The sequence below is a fragment of the Anser cygnoides genome, chromosome 5 (genome assembly GCF_040182565.1).
Source record: "Anser cygnoides isolate HZ-2024a breed goose chromosome 5, Taihu_goose_T2T_genome, whole genome shotgun sequence".
Taxonomy (NCBI): domain Eukaryota; kingdom Metazoa; phylum Chordata; class Aves; order Anseriformes; family Anatidae; genus Anser; species Anser cygnoides.
Genome location: NC_089877.1, coordinates 39,193,037 through 39,206,638, shown reverse-complemented (window position 1 = coordinate 39,206,638; position 13,602 = coordinate 39,193,037). Strand labels below are relative to the sequence as shown.

General features: G+C 40.0%; 1 protein-coding gene across 7 annotated transcripts in view; it reads left to right on the top strand.

The window, feature by feature from the left end:
• The window catches only part of BRSK2 (BR serine/threonine kinase 2), a 308,810-nt gene that overhangs the window by 2,888 nt on the left and 292,320 nt on the right, over positions 1-13,602 (top strand). The window lies entirely within an intron of this gene.

Genomic DNA, 13,602 nt, shown 5'->3' with positions numbered 1-13,602 from the left:
TATGTACAGTATGTCTGTGGCACTGACTGCTATGGGCATTAAGCAAATATGGATGGATGAGCTGGTGTTTTTTGTGGGGAGCATCTGAAATAAAAGGAAAAATAGAGGATCAGTAGCAGGATTCATTCTGGTTACCCTGTGTTTTTGTGGGAGGGAGGGGGGGAGGGGAGTTTATTTAATTATTTCTCTTAAAGCTTGTTTATGAAAGTCGCCCCCAGCAGATTTTCCTGAATGGAACAATGGTAAGAAATATTAAAAAGAGGAAACAGAGTGGAGGGAATTAACAGAGAGCAGGTGCTTCTGCCCTACATGACATAATTAGATCCCCTAAATGCGTTCAAGATCTGGACTTGCTGTTGCTTGCTTAGATAGCATATTCACTTCAAGGGCAGGGGAGCTTTAATTGAAAGGAAAACCTTTAAAAAATGCCAAAATGTCTTTCCTGTTTTTTTTTGTTGGTTTTGGTGTTGTTCTTTTTTCTAGTAACAGGTGCAATAAGCGATGGGATCTGGCAATTTCATTGCGTTGGGAGACCCCCAAAAGTGGATTGAGACTTCAGATGATAATTTAGGGAAAGGGGAAATCAGCCATAGGGGGGCTTCTTTGGGCATGTGGGTATTAAGTGTTGTTCATTATGGTGGGACAATAAAACATGATGCATTGTGGTGTGGTGGTTTTTCTTTTTTTTTTTTTTTTAAAACCCAGCCGAGCTTTGCCCATCTGTTGTCTAAAGGATTTAATAGGCGTTTCCATCCCCAGCTGCTGCCTCTGCTCTGCCTGCTTCCTCATTGCCCTGCGTGGCAGCAGCTCTGCAGTCCGCAATTTTCTTAGGGACACAGTCAAAATCCAGATCTTTCTCTGTAAGAAGCAATGCTCTTCTGAGATGATTGATTATAACTCCCCCCATCCTTCCCCTCCTCTTCACAACCCCATAGCAACCGTTCAGAGACAGGGATGAAGATGACATTGTCTTCCAGTGAAAGTGACTTTTATTTATATTTTTGTTTTTCTTTTTTTTTTTTTCAAATCTTTTCAGTGTATCAGCTGCTAAAGGTAGCTTTCTGACAGTGTTTTGGTTACAACCTTTATTCTTTGCACAGCTCAATAAGCCCTTGCTTGGACAGCTATATTCTTACTGAAATCTGCTCTGATGATGGTAATGAAAATACTCCACCAAAAAATTGCAGTGTATTGGTAATAAAACTGACCTATTTCTGCTGGTAATGTTTTTCCTGGATACTCCAGGTGATCAAAGAGCCAGCTGTGGATGACAAATTCATTTTTGTCTTCATCACCATTTCCTTTTCTCTCTCACCTTCTCAGCACCCCTCCCTTTCCTATAAAATACAATTGTCTAAGATTCCTGAAAATACAACTGCATTAACCTTTTGCTCCAAATCTTACAGCCTGACGTTGTGGTCCTAAAGGGTTATCTGCAGCTTTGGTTATTTTTTTCCTCTCTGCTAATCTTCCTATCTTCCTCCTAAGTGATTAGAGACGTGGGGGTGGAGAGAGAAGGAGAGCATGTATTTAGAGGCTGCTGTCGGCCTCTGCAGTTATTCAACCAGCTGGACAAGGGTGAAAGTTTCCTTTTGCAGTTTTACCATATAACTGATCTTTATAGATAAGTCTGTGCTGCCTGCACACATGAGAGCACATAAATGTACAATGCGTGGTGTCATAGAAGCTTGGGGGGGAGAGAAAGCTTAAAAGTAGCTGATGTCAGCCTATGTCTTCCTTGCTATACCCGCCCTTCATCAACAGAGTAATACACTGAGGTGAAATCTAGCTTGGTGTTAAACATACGTGGCTAAATATGGAAAGAAGCCTTCTGGTCTTCTCGCATTTTCTGTGCTAATCACATTTGGGAGCATGCAGAATGGTATGAACAGTGTGTGGTAGTAGCTAGTCTTCTTCCTGCTTGTTTTGGAGGGTGAGCAGGCAACCTGCAGTGTTTTAGGGGGAGGACAACAAGCGCAGTGTGAGGGCCTGATTCGCCATACTGTGTTGTCATGGTGGGTAACTTTGAATTTGGGTTGCAGTGGCCTAAGTCTGAAAATAGTGGCTGTAATTATTCCTTTAGAGCTTGAATTTTAACCCTGGAAGATTAGGAGGTAATAGCTTGGCATATGTATGTGTATATTTCTAGGGAGATGGGAAGGAGAGAAAAATCCTGCAAAATGTAATGATGAATGGAAAGAAAGCTTAAGTTGTGTTGCAATGTCCTATTCATTTTACAGTGATCTTCATAGTCGTCATTTTTATTTTGAGTAAAATTCTGACTATATCAGTTATGCAGCTTTAGCTTTGCTCCCAGATACGTTGATGCACAAATCTGTTAATCACTCTAACCTGCTTTTGCTGAGATCCAAAGAAGAGGGTCTTGGGGAAAAGCCTGGGTTCACAGCTCAGGGCAGCCTTAGAAAGGGCACCGTGGAAGGGGAACTTGATGGTAAGTAGAACTCTCCATTAGCTCTCTCTCCATGACGTTCTCACGGATTACCTTCTTAACAGCTGAAAAAAGCATTCACCACCAGCAGCCTACTGGGCCCTGCAGAGAGGTCCAGAAGCTGTGACTGTGCCGTCAGTGGAACCTGGTCACATCTGTCTGTGGGTGGGCAAAACCCACGTGGAAAAACCTTTAGTTCAGATTGATGGTAGCAGACGGTGCTGAAAGTGTTGAGTAGGATTCAAAATAGGGTATGCAAAATTTGTCCTCAGCGGCCTTCTTGGCTGGTGTTTCGAGCTTGCTGAGGGTGACTGATGCCACAAATAGAGGATTAGGGCCTCTTAGTCAGAGAAGTCCTGAAAGGGCTGCATGGGGCAGAGCTGAAAGATGTGTGTGCTTACACCTTTTCTGAGAGTGGGAATGATAGAGAATTATTTTCATTAATGTAGCATAAGAATTTAACGTTATTTGCGTATTCTAGTGAGGTGGTTTTCTGTTGCCTGTTTGCTTTTGTAATAGCATGAATTCTGAGCATTTCCCTTGTTTTGTTGCAGCTTGACGAATAGGTCGTGGAATCTCTATTTGTATGGTTTTACAGGAATAGAAGCAGCAGCGTAATTTGAATTATTATACTCAAAACATTTTATTTTACAGAAATCTCAGTGCAAAAGATTATTACTATATATATGAGTGTGTGGGGAAAGGTTGGTTTATGTAAGTTTCATTGAATTACATTCTACTACAGTTAATTGTAGGAGGTTTCCATTGTAATTAACAGTAATGAGGAAAAAGATGTGTGTCATGTTACGATAACACACGTGGAAACAGTGTGCCTTAAGAAACCCCAATCATACCTAAACATGAAATACTGTTTTAGTTTTCTTAGCTCAGACAGACTGTTTTCCATTTGCCGCTAATTTTGTGTGAAATCAGCTTCTTTTGTATTCCTCTCTCCTTATTTAATTATTTTTATTCCACAAATATTTTTGCTCGTGTGTTTCTCCTGGCCTCATTAACCCCTATTTCACCCTTGAAATTCTTAATAGTAATTCAGATTGCAGTCATTAATAAATATTCACTAGAGTCAAAGATGAGGAACTGAAGTACTGCTTCACGTGAAGGCTGCAGCATTTCAGAGGGTTTTCTTGTATTTTCATTTGACAATTGCTTTATGGACTTCACCATCATTGTTTGCTATGGCACCAAATCAATGTCCGGTTGAGATTTCCGGAACACTGTGCTGTCTACAAGTAATAAGAGACCGGCTCGAAGTGGTTGTTACCCTATTCACTGTAGTTTTTTTTTTACCAAGATAATCTCAGTGTTGCTGATCCATTTTGTCTTGTTCCTTTCATTCCATTTTAAGCTCAGTCCTGCATTCAATACAAAGAATCCTGCTGGAAACTCATGGCACTTTGACCTTTGCAAAAAGTGTAGGGGTCCCTCTTCTGACTTGTATACCATGTAACTTTCAGCTATTTCTTTATATAATGTGTTATCTGTATGAGCAAAGCGTTGAGCAATCTGCTGTTCGGTTATATAAGAGAGATCGTTACATTTGAGTCTTAGCAAATTTAATAGCCTTTGATTCAGCAAGGGCTTGAACAGGATGTTTCTTTACAGCCTTAACCACCTGTTTCCATGACACTGTCAGAAACTGAAATTTGTTAATTTTTTGTGTGTCATACTTGGTTGAAATTGAAAGCTTCAAATCTATTGGAGGAGTGTTGGGTAGACAATGCAATCTCAGAAGCCCGGTTCCTTTAGGTAAGTGGGCTAAACAAAGTCTGTCTTTTTCATCCATAGTGCTATAGTATTTTTTGTGCCACTGTGTTGGATCTAGAGACGATTCTAAACGGGTACAGCTTTGTTCAGTTTAGCTGTCTAGATGAATATATAGTTATAGAGGTGTAAATCATAAATCATCACCTTTTTAAAAAATATATATTCTATATATGTTTTCATGTATTTATTTTCCTTATGAGAGTTGCTTTCAAAACAGTGAGTCTGCATCCTTTGCAGTGATAATCTGTGAGGATTTAAACGGTTAATTAATAATAATAATAGAAATCCAGTGTTGCAAGCAATACTATGGGCATTAGAGGTCTTAAGAAAAAACTTCTAGTGAAATCTTGCCAGGAAGATTAGATCATAGTGACTTAGACTTAATGGACTTTCCAGGAATGATTATGGGTTTGGGGAGATGTAGTTGCTCTTAATTTGAGTTACCTTTGGTCTGATTGTTCAAAAGTACCATGTGCCTGCATTTGTGACTGAAGTAAACTAGTATTACCGTGAGCATTGTGCTTTCTGTCTGGACTTACAAGTCCAGGCTTCCCTTTTAAGACTTTCACTTTTTTATCTGCAAACTCCTTTTTGCCAACTACAGTGAAAATGGACTTTTACCCTTCATCCTTCTATGAACTTTGTGGAGGCATGCCATCAGTCTTTATCCCAGTTTAAGTAGCAAAACCACTATGGACTTGATGAAATGGGAGTAGGCTCTGGTGGTTTGTTTTTCTTTGTAAAAACACAGTAAGCTTTCTCACCAATGAGTTGTTAGAATTCAGATACACTGTCAAATGAGTAGGCCTTTATGACTATTTATATACCTGCATTCCAGACGTCAGCAGGAACTACGGAAGCAGTGATTTCTCAGAGTTTTTGCCCCGTTCTAATGTTTTTCTTTCTACTCTCTGTCAGCACCACTGCAGTGGGAAGGGCTATATTGGAATAGTAAGAAAGGCTGGAGAAATCAAAAATGTTCAGAGGTAAACTTTGTTGAGAGGGGGAATTCTTTCTGATCTCGAGAAAACCTGTGACTCCATAACAAGAGCAAACATGGTATTCTTGAAAAGGTCTTTACAGTAGTTTTTATAAATTGCAGCGGAACAGCCAGTGAATGTTTTGGATTCTCCAACACTACAATATTTTTCAGTATACCATAAGACTCCATAAAATACAACATATGGAGTAAATTTTAATGTTATATGCTTTATAGAGTTAAACAATAATCGCAATGGTGGTAATAAATATTGATGTTGCCCTCAAAATTAAGAGGTAGGTAATACAGAACAAATGTAGGTGGTGAAAGAAATCTAGCTCTCAAACAGAAATTGAAAAGAGATGAGAGATTCGGCATTAATGCCCTCTGAGGTAAGAGATATTGCATGGACTACCTATTATGACCTTAGGAGAAAAGTCAGAGTGAGAAGAGATGGAAGTCTGGATGTAGATTTCCAGAGCAGTGGAGTCAAAGCAGGCACACAAATGGATGCTCAAGGAATGCTCTTTTTCACATGCTGAGGTACTGTGAACTGCCCCTGTGAAGTCAGTTGGCCAAGCTGACCTGACTTCATTAGGAAGTTCATCAAACCCCTGATAAATAGGCAAAGGTGCCTATTTTACACATTAGAACTATTGCTAATAAAATTCTGATAAAATTCAAGCAAACAGTCTACCCCTAAGATTTCTTTAAGTCAGAGTTTTTAGAAATTAGGTCTAAATGGAATTTAGGTGGAACAGAGGAAATTATGTTGGTTCATTTCATAAGTGTGTTAAACGCTGATGTTGCTGCAAGCGTTTTTTCATAGTCATCATTTGTGACACAGATGCCTAGGAGATCGCTGTTGTCCTGTGGACTGTACAAGCGGGAATATACTGTTTATTTCACAGTGACCTTGGGATACAGTTTTTACAGGCTAATAAATGGAAGTGTGCATCAACAACTGAAAATATTGCCAAGGACATGGACAGAGGAAGCAAGATATATTTAGAAAGGGTTTGGCTGAAATGTTAATATTAAAGTTCTGTTTGGAAGGCTTTGAGAATAAAGAGCAAGATGGATCAAAATGGTAAATGTTGGTGTTTAAAAAATAAATAAATAAATAAATCCAGATAGATTCTCTTGCAAATGGGACAGTCTTTGTAGTAGTTCAGAGTAACCTTCAGGCAGATGGAAGCAGCTGATGTACTCAGCACTGGATTGGGTATATAATATTGGGAATATTTATCTTGGTTTGTCAGCTCTTACAGTTATATTTTGAGAAATTTATTTATTTATTTCCTGAAGGCCACAGAGATCATAGTCAACTGGCATAAATTGAAGTAGCCCTAAAGCTGCCCTGTCCTAATAGCTGAATTTTCTGTGCCAGTCTGTTTCTGTGTTTAACTTTTGCTGTTTGTTCTGTTGGCCTCCTTGCATAAATATTACTGCATACATAAGAAGAAAATAAATGTTTTTCAATTCCTTGTTTAAAGAAATATTTTTCATTTGCAGTGATACAAGGGATGAGGTTAGACTGGAAGGGACACTTGCTTTTGTAGCTTACCACTGCTAAAAGGCTCTTCTAGGTTTTCTTATCTAACGTTTACCTATTGATAATGAGTGATTTGGCAATTAAGGAATTTTGGGGAAAAAAAAGTATAGCTTTCTGGTAACTGGCTAAAGGAGGTTATTGCTGGTAAAAACTGTGCTCAAGATTTGTGACATCAACTGAGAGTAAATGGGTTCATGCTGGGGTTGGAGGGTGTCGAGGGAAATGAGAATCAAGTGGCTTAGGGTGTGCAAATGCTTGTGTGTGTGTGTGTGTATATATATATATATATATACTTAAAATGTTGCAACACTATGTGGGCATGGTATAGACATGATAATATTTCCAGTGAAGTACTTAACTTTTTTTTTTTATTTTTGTTTTGAAAAAAAGGTTGATGGAAAACTGTTTTCAGGCATTCATTTAGTAAGTGCTCTTCTGGCTGCCTTCGTCTGCTTAGCAAACAACATACTCTCTTTATATCCTCAGGCTATTGCAATTTTGATTTGCTGTCTTTTGCAGTATATGTTTAATGGGGAAAAGAAATTGTGATACCTGGTATATATTTTTTAAATAATGTCTGCATTACATATGTATTAACAAGCCCTGCTTTTGCAGCATCATTCATCTGTGTATTCAGCCTTATGTAGCATAAGCTGAGTGCCCTGTCATTTAGATATTAAAAGCACCATTGACTGGAACAAAATAATGGAGCTGGTTTCTGGGAGAAGTAAACTGGTCTGGACCAAAAATGTATTAGTTTTCTCTCTGAAGGCTGCCCTTGGACCTACAAATTTGTCTGCCGAAGGTTGAGCACTGGTCTTTCACCGCATGTGAGTGTGCCGGGTCTTCATACCGACCCAGCAGAGGTTGGTGGTGGAATTCCTTAGCTTTTTCTCTTCTTTGACTCTCTTTCTTTCTTATGTGTGGCTGGCAATGTAGACGCTGAATTTCTGCTCAAATGCTCTCCTTGGAAAAGCGAGTGTTTATCTGTGTTGGTACTAGATGAGGTACCCGTAGCCCTGCTTCATGATGTTGGTTTGTCAGCCCTATGACAATATAGTTGGTGAGAAAGAGCCATAACATAATTGCAGCTAAACATAGGCTGATGGACAATTTCCTTTTTTTTTTTTAAACAACATCCTGCTCTACTAAAGGTTAAGCTAGGCTATCATGACTATTCTAAGACTACCATTTTATTGCATTTGAATTAAAGCACTAGTAGGAAAAGAAGACTTCAAGTTCCAGGTCCTTGTGGAGTGATATGCACTGTGTGGCATGTTTCAAAATTTCTCACGCCTTATGCTGACTCAATGTCAGCTGGGAGTTGAGTTAACTCATCTTACCTGCCACTTGTCCAGGGTAAGTTTCAGTGAGTGACTGTGTGGATTTCTTTTAATACCTGTGACTTGTCCCTACGTTTAAGGAATGGATTTGACTCAGATTTTTACCTTCCTGGAATCTCTTCATCTCTCCCAGTGTTCTATTCCGAAGCTCTCAACTTCAGGTTGTAAGCGATGGGTAGTTCGGCTGTCACATCCAGATGATTTGCTGCCAGCAGGTAAAGGATTGAGCTCAGTTCTCCTCTTACAGTTCTGGTCATCTCTGTTTTTACTTGAGTTGCCTTGCCTCTTCAAACTATAAACTAGTTCCTAATCTAGAGGATGCTGGATGGGTATTAGGTTTTTCTACAGCTGCAGTCTCCTCAAGCAAATTAATGAAGGCCTTAGGAGGGAATTCTGAGAAAAATGTTGGTGTTCCAAGACTGAGCTCCTTGATCATTTCAGTCCTATTTAAGTAGGTTGATGATTACCGTCAGAAGAGCTGCTAGAGATACTCAAAAGCAGACACGTAGCCTATCTGTAAAGAAACAGATTTTTTTTGAAGTCTTTTCAAATTATATGGTCATGGTGGAATGAAAAAATAAGTGAATTCTGGATTTTTCTCCCATATTATATACAGTTGTATCATCTTTGGAAAATTAATACTAATACATGGTGTGCCCTTGGAAAGTTTTTGTTATGTACGATTTCCACCTTTCATGCATCTTTTCTAGGTTGTGAACTGATAGGAAGAATAACTTGTGTTACATTACGTGCATATAATCCCTTTCATGGTAAGGCACTGATCTCAGATAGGTCTTTTTGTGTTTAGAAATTCCATCTCAACACTATAAGAAACTTCTCTGTTTTCAAAGAAGAAACTGGGAGGGTGGTTGAACCTGTCGCAGGTTGTCCAGAGAGGTTGTGGAATCTCCATCCTTGGAGACACTAAAACCCTTACTGGGCCCAGCCTGCTCCAGCTGTTTGTGCTGTGACCAAGCGGGTTGGATTTGATGATCTCCAGAGATTCCTCCCAACCTCAGCTATTCTGCGATTCTGTGTTATCCGATACAGCTAAACTGTAACATTTTTAGTACACTGTGAAACTAAGGAAAGCTGTTTCTTGCAGTTTTGTACCTTGTGTTCCCTCATCCTCCTGATCTCTCTCAAGTCTCCTCTCTCTTATGCTAGATGAGAACTGTGTTTGTGGCTGATTTGGATCTTGCTCTGCTAGCTGTCCATCTTTTTGCTTTCTCTTGGACTAGATTAAGGATTAAATCCCAGTCAGTCTTTCCTTTGTAGGAGCAATCGTTTGTATCTTTTTTTCTCCAGGCATTCAGCACGAAACTTAGGAAATCTTTGAGACTTCAAACTTCAATGAAATTGGCTAATAGATTTTGATGTGATGGGAGGAATTACAGGCAAACAGCCTGAACATCTAAATTTTGTTTCCTTAGGAAAGCAGACTGAAGCAAAGCTGTCATAAACAGTGCTGCTTCTCTAAATTTCATTTTGAAAGTCATGAGGTGCTGCTATGGCAGATTGGGATTGCTGGAGTACAGCTACTCTTCAGATACTGCCCCTCACCTTGGTTAAAACTCTTACACCAAAGCTGGGAGAAAAAAGTGGTTCTAAAGTGGCTCATTGTGATCCCCTAATGCTGGGGGAATCCCCAGTTATCTTGATAAGATGGACTTCTGCCTGCTAGCTGCTGCTGGAGCACTGCAAAGCGGGAAGGGAGGAGGCTCGAACTCCTTTCTGTTTGCAAGCTGAGCTGGATGACTGGGGAAGGTGGGAAGAAGGGAGCCCTCGCTGTATTTCCTCTGTGTATCCATGTTGGTACAGTGGCAGTATTTGAAGTAGTCCTTTCCTGCAGAAAGCTGAGAGGAAGACTGAGAGCTGTTTGTGTGTTTGCAATGCCTGTCTGTACAAAAATGGTCACCAAAGACAAAGCCAAGTATTATATTAAAACTTGGCAATGACACAAGTGCCATAGCCCTATTAAACACGGGCATTTGTATTGTTGAAAAGGCATGGCCATGAGTGGCACAGCTTTTAAGGATCCTTCTGCTTTGTGAGCAGCAGCCTTAAATAGTTTTTCGTTAGCTTTTGAAATTAGTTAAATCTACACTTCTCCTTTTCTCCCAAACTTCCCACTCCTATAAATCTGTAAAGCTTGTTTAAACTTAGCAATTGTCAACAAGAAAGAAAGATCTGTCCTAGTGTTTCTAGGTTTTGTCTGGTGCTGCTTTTCTTCTGGGTCTGTGGTTTACTTCATTGCTCATATTTGTGAAATTGCATCTTTTTTGCTTCTGGTTGTTTTCTGATTGTGCTGAAGACGTTACTTAGTCAAATTCCCCACTCTGTTTCATCTGTGCAGCCCCAGTGACTTCAAGGCCCTACTCAAGTTTGTCTGAGAGGGGAGTTTGACCCGTGAGCAAGCTGCTTATTGATGATAGCAGAGGCAGACCTCTGGCAGTGTTCTAGTTAAGAACAGCCTAGGAATGCATCTCCTCTGCGGTGAATATTCAAACAAATTAGAGCACAAAGTGGAATGATGCTGTAAGTGAATTCAATTCAAACTGAAAATACAGGCACGTTTTACACATTACTGTCCTTTGTCCTTAAAGCAGAAGTCTGTCTGCTCAGCAAAGACAAATAAAGGTAGGCGAATGTTTGAATACTTCCAGCAGTAATTCTTTAATATTCTCTCACATACGTGTACTGAAATCACCTGACCAGTCTATACGTCAGGACGTAGAAGATGTCCTTATATTTAGCATTGCTGCACCTTTGCTAGGGACAGACACAGCTGAACTACTCGTGTGGCTGGGACAGTCACCATCTTGTTGCCAGGTGGCTCTTCCTGCTCAGAGGGAATGCTGCAGATACAGGCACTCTTTCAAGATCTGAGCTGTAACACTGTCATCACCATTGCCCTTATCACCATTGATTCAGGTGAGTGGCAGCTGAGAACCTTTTCAGCTTCACCCATACTTGTTCTTGGTGCCTTAGTGCCTGGGGAACCAGGTGGTCTGTGGACTGCTTTTTGGGCATTCATGATAAGATTGATTAGAATAGCAAAGTTAACCTCATATTTGCTGCTCAACTGTCTGCTTCTCTACTGGACGTTTCTGAAGAGTCCACCAGAGGGGAGAAGAAACCCCCAGTGCTATAGGCATTGTTCTCCTCGTTGAACTGGTGGGATATGAAAACGTGGCAAAGTAAAGTATCTTCATCAGAGGGTGTGTCTACCTTACGATGGGAGGACTGACAGTAACACCACTAAATAACTCTCTCTCCTTGCACAGACAGCCCTGAAAATAGGGCAAGGAAGGCTGTGTGAGGGTTGGATGAGTCTACCTAAGACCCTTGCCCTGTGCAGAAATCCAGGCTTCTCGATCTCTACCTGAAACTGCATTTGTACCATTTGTGCCTTTGTTTTGCTCTCCTGCCAAACCCTGCATCAGCTAGAAATCACCGTGGTGTGGCTGTGTCGGAAGTGGATGAGTTGTTTACATAATGGACTGTGCACTTTGTGTATGATTTCATTTCAGGGTTGTTTTCTTGTGTGTGTGCAAAATACCAACCTTGTGCTTGATTCTGTGGAGTTCTAAATCTGCTGTGAAAGATTATTCTGTGCTCTCAACTCCTATTGGATTAAAGGTACTCAACTTCTCAAAGGATTGCATCCCGATTTGTACTCCTGTGCTCGCTAAAATGCTATCAAGTCCTATCTGGGTGATTTCTTGGGGAAGAGCAGTAGAGGCACTTGTACAAAACAGGCTCTGTTCATGTCCTTGTGCAGTATAATGCAGATTACTCAGAAGCAATAACTGTGTAGTCGTCACTGGCCCTAACAGGCTCTGCCATTGACTCGGGGTGGAGTGTCTGGCAAGTTAATCTATCTTTCTTTTTTTTTCATGATGCCCTGCTGTGAAACTAAGATAATACTTGACTTCCCTTTGGGGACTGACAGGATTAGCCAGATAGTATTGATACCTTTTAAAGAAATAGAAAGCAGCATGGAAGGGCCTAGGATAACCCTACCTTTTTAGGCCCAGTGATTTTTTTTCCTTTTTCTTTTTTTTTTAGTTTTGCCTAGTATTCTTGCATGTAGCTTCCTTTCATTTAATGCATCTCTCTTGGTTTTTGTCTCCTGATGATAAAGGAGGCCAGGATACAGCCTGTTTATTCCAGGTGATGATACCTTTTCATGCTGTATTTGTTTTCCATAGCTTCTCCTTTTGATTATTGCAATCTTGATATGTAGATGCTGAAATTTATGTGGCCGCAGTTTAAATCTTCAATAAAATAGAAGAATTGCTTTGATGTTCCCATTTTGACAATTTGTAACTATGCTGACTTTTGTTGCTTCTTTCCTTAGGGACATTGTCCCTGATCTCTAAAACAAAATGTCACTGAGTAAAACTACGTTTGTATGATGCTATGTGTTCTAGTTACAAAAGATTTATAACTTGGTCACTTTTATTTATGCTCCTATGAAGCCAGTAGAATTATATTGCAGTGTTAAAATGCAGCAGTTTCATTTTCTTGCAGGCAACAGCCCTCTGGTGGCGGTGTCTTTTTTATTTTTTTCCTCTCCCAAGTCATCTTCAGAAATTCTGACAGACTGATAGGGAAGCCTTTCAAAATGCCTGAAATTCAGCTGCTGCACACTCCCAATCTTCTCCTCTCCTTTCCTTTCCAGTCCTCACCTCATCACCACCCGCATCTAAATTTGAAAGTGAAATGTAAAAGGCAAAGCAAGGTTAATAAATGCACCCACTTGATAATAGCAACAGTCTTATTTGGCTAAGTGGTATTTACCAAATGCTATTTCAGTAAGCTTCAGCTTGCAGAACTATTGCCTGGAAAAGGGTATAGGTCGGTGCGAAGTGGGTGGCGAGGCTAATCGGTTGTTCTGCAGACTGGCTGAATTGTTCGGAATGCAGGCATTTCTGAGGAGGCTGATGATGAACTTCAAAGTCGAAATATCAAAGAATTATTTTTTTTAAAGGGGTGACCTTACAAGTCTGTGTTATGGATGTTAATGATAGTTATATTGCAAGTTACTGCCTGGAAAAATACTTCAGCTAACAGGGAAGGAGAATCCTCTCATCAATGCCTTAGATAGAAGTGAAATTTATCCTTTTGCTAGCCCGAGTGTCAGCTATCATTTGAGTCCCACTGAAGCCCTATTTTGAAGGACTAAGCAATGTACTGGGAAGCTAAAATGGGTGTTTAGAGACTAGATGAAGTAAATGTTACTCCTTACAATTTTTTTGAGATGGTAAGCCAGAGTTCTGTGCAGATTTTTCTGGAATTATTGAAGTTGTGACAGGGACACGTTTGGTTTGTTTCCATTTGAGGACTATAGTAAATGTCAAAATCATGCTGTGTCTGCAACTATATTACTGTGTAAATAACCTGTCTTGGTAGGAAGACATGGTTCTGTTATGGTTAAAGCCTGAAGTTGTCTTTTACAGAGGGGGGGAAAAAACCCAAGCTTCTA